Here is a 9,483-nt window from a genome sequence, read left to right as displayed (position 1 = left end):
CTGGATAATAGATGTTATTCAAAATAATATAGTTATTCTATGCATATCAGTGAGCACTCAAAGAGGGCACCTAGCTTACAGATCTGCTCCATTCCACTGCTTTTTGGCTTCTTCATTTGCCAGGACAATATGAAGCAGCCACAGAGACAGTGTCTATGAAATCAGAATAGGTTAAATAGAGCTGTATGAATAATTGCTTTTTCAGTTCGCATTGTTGAACTTTAAAAAAAAGGGGTTTTTTTTACCTTAACCCAAAATAAACATTTTAATTCTTTTACAGAAATGAAAAACAATTCATCTTGGTTCAAGCAAAACTCATTTTCAATGTCTTGTTATACTTCCTTCAGTTAAAAAAATGTAGACAAATTTCTAAATGAACTGTCAAAAATAAGAGTTCAAAATGAAATATAGACATAGCACAACAAAACATTTAGATTTTTGAAAAAGTCTTTAAGAGCTTTCTTTTAAAACAAAAAGTTGTGACAAATTCAGAAGACTCAGTAATCATTCATGTTAACTTGAATCTGAGTTTATGGCGAGTAAAATATACGAGCAGTAAAAAAGAATCACTCAATGGTCAGCTTAAACATCTGAGTTCTGCAGATGTGGAATGAAACTAATAACATTATCAGAACATACCATTTATATTCCTATCTCAGGCTAAAAAGTTTTTTCTCACAACCTTCCAGAAGTGCCAATTTAATGATGTTGACACATCACTTCATTTTCCAGATAAACGAGTGCAAACTCAAGTAGCATACCACTGCCAAAGCCAAAGTTTTAAGATATACATGCTAGGCACGTTCAGGAGGTAAGGAAACTGTTTAGAAGCTGCCACTGCACTATGATTTTGAGTTACTTCCTATAATCTTGAGATTTGGGAACTCGGTACCTTTCTTATATATGCCCTCAGTGCCATTTTATTTCACAGTCATCAACAACACATGGTGTAATAACATAAACTGAGGAATATTGATGAACAAAAAGCTTAGCCAAGATCATTAGGTTTAATGAGCCTGATAAAATTTAGCATGGTGGTACATGCTGATCTTAGATGGCACTCTAGCTAACTGTGCTTTTGGGTAAACACGAGTTAGCAGGTTAATGAGTGAGGTGACCTGAAAGTAGATGGAGATGAACAAAAAGCTCTGGCACTAGAGTGGACGTAGCGAGCTCTAACCATGGGCCAAGTAGAATGGAAGAGCATGGCTAGTCTAATCTCGTGCTCAAAGCAGGTCCAGTTACAGCAGGTCTCCAGGAACTTGCCCAGTAGCATTATGAATATCTCCAAGGGTGGAGATTTGGTTGAAGGAGCAAAGAAGGAGGAAATGTGATATGTTTACCATACATATAAAATTATAATCTCTTTGGTAACTTACAAAACTAAATGCTAAGAATATTCATCTTTGTCCTCTTCAGCTCTGCCTTTTCACTTCTTTCTCTTGGACTTCACAAACTACATTCACCTGACTATTGTCATTCTGTAAACATTAATCGGACAGAGAATTATCCCACCTTCTTCTTTAATTATGAAATCTATCCCCTTAATGATGCCAATCCAAAGTAGCATCTCAGACTAGGAGTAGTTTTTATATGCAAAGATGGATATAATTTTATTATCAAAAGCTTTCGATTTTGTATTTCATTGATACTGGGAAATTTTTTATGCTGCAGAAAGTTTCTGTTTCTTTCAGCCCTGGAAGATCTTATTACAAAAAAACCCTTCACCTAAAAAGACATTGTAAGACAAAGGAAAATTAACCAGTAAATAAGCTATGAGACCTTGACCTTCAAAACCATAATCATAGTTGTGGCCACTTAGCATCTGTAAAAATCAAGTATATGAAAATCAAGGTATCTGGGTTTCCAGAGGGGAAGATATTGTAAATACAAATTTTCAGTAAGGAAAACAATGTGCAGGTGGATATGTTGTGGCAGATATTTGGAAATGTTTATATGTATAACAGACCTCCTGAACAGATGACTGTGTGGAATACTATCCACATTTTATTGTCGTTCCTTTGAAAATGACTGGCATAATACACTACTTCTGCTATTGATGCAATTTTCAGGTGATAGAATTATAGAATAATATGTCTTGGAAGGGACTTCTGGAGGTCATCTGGTTTAGCTCCCTGCTCAAAGCAGGGCCAGCTTAAACCCTGGCTTGCTGTCTTCTAATACTAACATCTTCACTGCTTAGGAGGAATAAAAAAGGTAACTTGAGGAGTTGTGCAGTTGTAAGGATGCAGTGCTTGCAAAGTGAGGTGAACCAACAGTCTTCCATTTATTATTGTCTATAAACAGGGGGATAAGATTACTGGCGTTTGGTAAGATGATATTTGATATGATTATGCATTTACTGGATCTGCATGGAAAAGTAAGTCCATGTCATTTAAAGTCTTCAGTGGTATCTTACAGTTTTCAACAACAAATGTAGTATATACTTTTTTGCATTATTGTATCTTCTCATTTTTTCAAACAACTGCTTTTTGTTCTTTCTGGACTGGCTTTTCTGACTGGAAAATTGGTGCACAAGGACCAAGGGAAAAGTGAAAGAAAGTGGGTAAGAAAAAGAAGTTACTTCCTTTTTTTCCCTTTATCTACTCTTAAAAGTTCAGAACTGAGTGGCTTCCTGTCTCCTAACACCAAAACTGACTATTTCAGAAGTGGCACAGTGAAAAATTCATATTTTTCTTCTCTACTAAATCCAGAAACCAGTGATTTTGGTAATCTTTTCCCCTTTTAGCTCTGAATGGAAATTTATATTGATAAAAACAGAATCTGAAAATAAGAGCGTAGACTTGCTTCACATGGTCCACGAGACTGTAGCTAGTGGGCAGCCACAGTGCCATTGGCCAGGCCAGACCTTTGCACTGGAGCAAGGTCTGTGCCCTGTCCCTGAAATGACACCCAGCACTTGAGTACCCCCTAACACCTCGTGCCATGATGCATGTTCCCTTTCCGCAGGTCTGGCTCCTGGTGTAAATCTGCTTTCTTATGTAAATGATAGGGAGAAATGAAGTCTGATAATCTACTCTGATCTTCCCTGCTCAGGTGAACTTTTCTCAAAGCCCCATCTGCTGACAGGGTGGGTTGTGTTTTTGCCTGGTAGCATATAGCATTTTAGTCTTAGAGGGAGAGAAGTTGGTCTATCTCTAGGACTGGTTGTTTGCAAAAGCTGGTTTGCAGAGTGCTTTTCTTTCCCCTGTAAATATTTGGTTGCTATGCATTAATTCCAAATGGCAACAGCTATTCTACAAGGTATTTACTGGTTACCTACCTACTCCTTTTCTTCCTTTAAATCATTCTCTCCTTCAAGATAAACTAACAGCCAAAGCTTGGATTTACCTAGGGTAGGACGAGAGAGAGTTGTAAATGTATCCTTGTCTTCAGATGACCTGATTATTTTCTTTTCAAACAAGTGGTGGAAAATCAATTCCTGCCCTTGTACTATAGACCGATACATCCAGTAGACAAAAGCACAATTAACAGAGTTCCCAGTAGGCATACTGCATGGTCAGAATATTGGTATTATAATTCTCCAATTTCTTTTCAGTGGGAAAGCAATCATATTGACTATACGAATAAATAGCTCCTGAACAACTTTTTTTTTTCTTGGAAATTCAACTGGTTTCATATTCTGTACTGTTCTGATCATACTTGCACTCAGGATAAAAAGTCCAATTTCTTCAAAATTTGACCAAATGGGGAAGGAACACAACACATAGTCTAAAGCTAGATATTTCAGAAATAGTTTTCTCTGTTCTGGGTTGTCTGCCTTTTGGCACTTTGGCTTGTTTTCCAGAGATACAAATGACCTCAAAATTCCATGGAATTCAGGTGGCATTTTGGGTGAACTGCTTTTTGACTCAGGGTGTTTCTGGTCTGGCATCTAAAGGCAGAGATACCCATAACTGGTAGCCAGTTCTAAAAAAAACTCTCTGGAGTGGCTCTCATTGGAGACTACAGATACTTATTCAGGAGCAAGCTTAGATGCAAGCAAAAAAAATGCCCTCATTTTGTAGGTTAGAGGCAAATGCACTAATTGACTCTATTGTGTTGCATCTTATTAAACCGAGTTGACTTCCATGCACAGAACAGCTACAGAATCAGATGCTGTGTGCATTTAATTAATTAAATGTGATTATTTTGATTCACAGAAAAAAATGCTCATCCATTGTTCTGGGTGCTTTCACATTAAACAATAAAACATTCTAGAGCTTTTTTGCTCACCCTTTTTAACCGAGCTGTTAGCCATTAATGGGCATCCCAGACTGACTCACTCATGAGGGAGCATTTTGTACTGTGAAGTACAATCCTGCTCAAAGGTCTGGTTTGTGGTTTTTATTTAATTATAAAAAACTGTATTATAGTTCCAGGAGGAACTAAAGAAGCAAAAAAAGGGTGTGAAGTTGGGTGTTGGTATGCTTTTAAAGGAGGCTCAAGCAGCCTAGGTAACTTTGATTTTTCCTTTCAGCATTTTAATTTACATTAGTTGCTTATAAAAGCATTTGATTAAATGAACCACTGCTCTATGCCTATGCTCATCAGTCAAGTTTGTCTTGCTGTATTACATTTATGTTGTGACTCAGGCCAAACTGTCCTGAGGGAGAAAGAAAAGAAATATAACACTGCCATAAAGGCACTGTCTCAGCTACCTTGTGGTTCAATGGTATTTTGTATTCTGTGATTGGTCTGACTATGGACTGGGACTGCAGGATATGTAGCTCTGCCTGCTCACCTAGCTGAGGCACTCCAGTCTAGCCAGTGATCTCATATTAAACAAAAAATCCCCTCAAACACTTCCATGGAAAATCAGCATTGGATTTTGCAAACCAGTCTCCTCTTATCTGTGTGACAAGGGCGTGCATGTGTTTGTGCCTGTGTGCGTGTGACCATGCACACACCTATGTGGTGGCCTGAACATCTCTCAAACAACATTCCAGGTTGGAAGAGCTCAGTTTTGCCTTTGGTATTCACCCCTCTCCCTTCTGTGGCAAAGAACCTCTCAGATCTTTTAGTCATAGCCCAAGCATAATTCAAATAGCCTAACAGCAAGTGGATAATACTGATCTTTAGCTGTTTTGGCTTGTGGTTGGCTTTGCATTAGTGGCCTGGAGGTGAGCAGTCAAGCAGATAGATAGATAATCTCTTATTAATCCCAAAGCTAGTTGGGGTTTACAAATATCATTTTATGTCCTGAGAGTGTAATAATTTATGTGCTCAGGAGAAAAAAGTCTCTATTCCTTTCTGTTTACCTCTGAGAAGTTCCTGAATGCCATAAGGAGGAAACGAAGTCCAGCGCTTAATCATACTTGTATTAAATTGGTTGCAGCATTTTGCCTCAGAGTCATTAAGTGAGTGCTTTATTAAGAACTGCCTGATGTGACACAGAGGTCTGTTCTTTAGGTGTATACACATTATATTGAATAATGAGAAAGGACTTTGCTTACTCATCAAGTTTTTCAAATTAGGAATGTCCATCTCTATTAAAGGGCATAAATGTTACATTTAAAATGGTCTTTTTAAAAGTTTCTAAGAGATTTGCTTGACATTACAGCATGGCTTTTCAGATCTGAGTTCAAGCAAATGTGGGCACCATCTGATCATCCTCGTATTAGAACTTGTTATTTATTGCTTTGTGCTCCCTAGAGGTTCTGCCTGACAGAGGGGCCTCATCATCCTAGATGTGGTCGCAGTCCCACCTGAAACAGACTGAGGTTTTATTTCGTGATATAGCAGTGAGAATAGTTCATAGAAGGGGCATGAGGAACCAATGCATCAAGTAAGTGCTGTTCAGTCTTCAAAAATGAGATTGCCGTGGTGGATCGGCAACATCCAGTCCAGCTGTGAGACTGGCGTGAGCTCTGAGAAGGATTTGGAGGTTAACACAGTTACCTTGTGGATTTCATTTGCATAATGAAAATTTGCTCATAACTGAAGAACAACTTGGATGTAGCTCACCAGTGGACCTTTACTGCTTCCTATGGAGAAATAAAACAACTTCTTGGCTGGTGACTTTATAACAACTTCTATTTCAGACTCAAAATGCATATTACTGCTCCTCCAGCAAGAGCTGGAACTTTCATAGGAACTCTTTCTCCTCAGCATTTAAGTAGGCTGCTGTACCAATCTGCAGAAGGAAGATTATTATCCTTTAAACAATAATTAGAATGCCAGAAACCTCTGTTTTAAGACCAGGCAATATATACTGCCTTTGCAAAGCAGAGGCAAAAGATGGCTAGCAATATTTTCCTTCCAAGAAAGAGCTGTTTTAAAAAGTGTCTTTGCAGAATTGTATTGTTGATTATTTTATGTTTACCCAGTTTGGGGAAAAAACTTTCTTCTGCCAGAGGAAATTTTAAGTATTCAGAGCCATGAAGCTTCTCCAGGACAAGCTGCATACACATACTTTCGTATGTCTCAGAAAAATGCACCAAATAAGAGAAACATCACGTTCCGGCAGGACACTGACAACAAAGTTATACATCCTCTGCCAGGCTGTTTGCAGCAAGTAAGTCAATTTTAGGAATTAAAAGTAAAGTGAAATAATTCAGTTCTTCCTCAATCTATTGAGCATTTGGCAAATTAGTGTTTGCTGTGATCCAGGAGCCACTTCATCTCAAAGTCAACTGGGCACTTGTCCGAGTTATTAATGTTTCTAGATAGAAGAACAGGACATAGAGTTATTTTGTTTGTGCAGAACAGACTTTAATGTTTTCTTTTTATTTTTGCCTAGTACAAACTTCCTGTAGAGAGAGGTTTCTAGTATTCTTTCATTTTGACTAGATCATAAATACCACAAGAACAGTGTCTACTGCAGTATCCCCAGTTTGCAGAGAAGCTAGGAAATGAAGACATGTTGCAAAATACTTCCTTAAAGAAATTCACTAAACTTTTGGAACAAGATTTCCCTTTCGAGAGAAGTCTTGGCTTTTTTTAAGATTTTGTGAGGCGCTCAGAAACCAGACTATCTATGTATGTGTTAGATATGTGTTTTTATGCAGAATAAAAAAGTCATCTTACTCCTCCTTTTCATTACAGTTGTATCTAAAATTCTGCCTTTTTTTTCCCTCCAGTTCTGTGTTCTATGTGTAAGTGAGTAAACAGTCTGTAGTGGCCAGCACAGCAGTTGTAAATAATGGATATAAATTCTCTGTATTCAAAAAATATTTTTGTGCCCAAAAGCATATCTGTCAGCTATATCGGTTTGTCTTAGAAATTATTTCTCTGTGCAGACTTTGCCTAAGAAGATATCTGTAACAATTTGTAACAATTTCAATTCTGTACCTATGATCTGGCTGGACACTTTTAAAGTCTGTCAGCTTCATTTTTTCAGACATAGAAAATTTAAATAAATTTTTTATTCCAGTCATGGTCAACAGGCACTTTAATAATTTCCATTTTATTATAGATCCTCAGTACAGCAAAGTGTTCTGAGCTCTTCTCTCTTTCCCTGCTGAAGTCCATAACTGTATTTTTAGCAAATTAGAAAATGCCTAGAGAGCTGATTTCAGTGGGGTTACTCAGAAAGGTAAAACTGAGTGTGAGCCTAAGTGTTTCTAAACTGGTGCTTTAGCTTTTACTTATGACTATAATTTCTTCAAAAAACAGCCAGAAATGTGATTTTCAAGTTTACTGTATACTTCTAGCTGATAGCTTAAGATACATACAAGTGATTATGTTAGCCTATTGGTGAGATATGCACAAATGAGGAAATGATCGGATTGTGTCAAAATGAAAATTTGCCTTTGCCTTCAAGCAACCCAAACTTTGATGGAGTTAAGACTGAATTCAGGTCCCAACTTTAGGACTCAGGTGCACAGAATCTAACCCAAACTTTTAGCCCACTATTGTCATTTCAGTCATCACTATTTACTTCACTGACAATGTCAGATTTGGCAAAAATGTTGTTCACTTTGTCCTTAGAGAGAGGCATGCCTCTCTAAAAGAGAGAAATGCAATGAAAGATCCAGGCTCAGAAATGACAATGTACCAGCGAATCTTCATGTCATGTGGGGAAATACTTCAGTTTCTCTTAACCATTTTTAAGATGATACCACACCCAGGAATATCCACCTCCACAGTACAGCAGGAAAGCAGACTTTGACCTTAGCAGATAAGCTGGTCATTATTCTTTCAAAATTATTACAGCAAATTCAGGAGCAAATGATGCTTTTAGGTTTGATTTTGTTTGGACATGTTTGCTGAAGTAACGAGTCACTAGGAAGTGTTGGGAAGTATTCTGGGCAGAACTCTGCAGTTCTGCAGAAATGGGCACAGGAACTTTGGAGAGAAAACAGCTTTGTTTTTATTTAATAAAGCTGCTGCTTCAATGTTCGAAGAAATATTCTCTCACAGGGATTTTTTTTTTCTTGTTGTGGCCTGATAATCTTGACTTACACTATCTTGGGTATATAAAAGACTTGCATTAAAAAAGAAAAAAAAAGACATATAACATCAGATTTAATATTCTTGGACATTCCACTTACCCGTATGTGGAAAAAGGACGGTGGTGTCTGGTAACTGGGAATACTCAGCCAAATAATCTGTCTGTGGAGTGGAGTCAATAGACAATTCTTAAATGGCTTGTTCTGAAGCCACATTTTCACTCTGAGGCTTTGTTGTCACCAGCTAAGCAGAGATATTTGAACCGACTTTTCATTCAGCATCCAGCTTTAAATTGTAGCTTTACAACCCTGCTGTTTGATGATATCACAGGGCAGAAACATAACCCTTCTAGGAGATCTTTTGTTTGCCGACTGGAAACATCATTTCAGAGATGTGATGTTTGCAAAAGAGGGGCCAGGGCCAAAAAATTATACCGAGATAGAGTCAGACATCCTGTATCATAAATTCCAGGAAATGGATAGGAAGTCTAAAGACATGATTGCAAAGTACAGTAGCAATCACAGGAGTGTACTGGTGCTGAGTTCACCACTGACTCTGCTTTCCTTTCAGGAGTTAATAAAGCAGGTATCACGGGAGAGGAGGTGCTGCCTCTGCTCTGCTAGTTCAAACCATGTATCTGTATAAAATAAACTCTGTAAGAGATGCACCTGTGTCATATCAGCCAAGAAAACTGCTGTCTTTGTGGTTTCTTATGAAACAACGATTGATTCTTGATGGATTTGAATAACAGCTCCTGAATTTTCATCAGTGAATACCTCAAGCCCAAACCCTTAAAAATTCACATTTCAGCTGAGTAGGCGGAGAATACTTACTGGCTGGTACTAAGGTGACTTAATATTTGTCCATGATAGTTGTGAGATAACTAAACGGCAATAAAACTAGTTAGACAGATACTCTGTGGCTGTTTTATTGCAACTAGTAGGTAGTCAGTCTGCATTTTGCTCAGCATGATAAAATATTCTGTAGTTTATCTCATTTTCATTGTGAAACAGAAACATATTTATGGATCGCTTGGTCTACTGGTACTAATATCTACTGGGCATTTTTCATTGCTCCTCAGTAAAGAAA

This window comes from Dromaius novaehollandiae, chromosome 2 (assembly GCF_036370855.1).
Source record: "Dromaius novaehollandiae isolate bDroNov1 chromosome 2, bDroNov1.hap1, whole genome shotgun sequence".
Taxonomy (NCBI): Eukaryota; Metazoa; Chordata; class Aves; order Casuariiformes; family Dromaiidae; genus Dromaius; species Dromaius novaehollandiae.
This window is presented reverse-complemented; position numbering follows the sequence as displayed.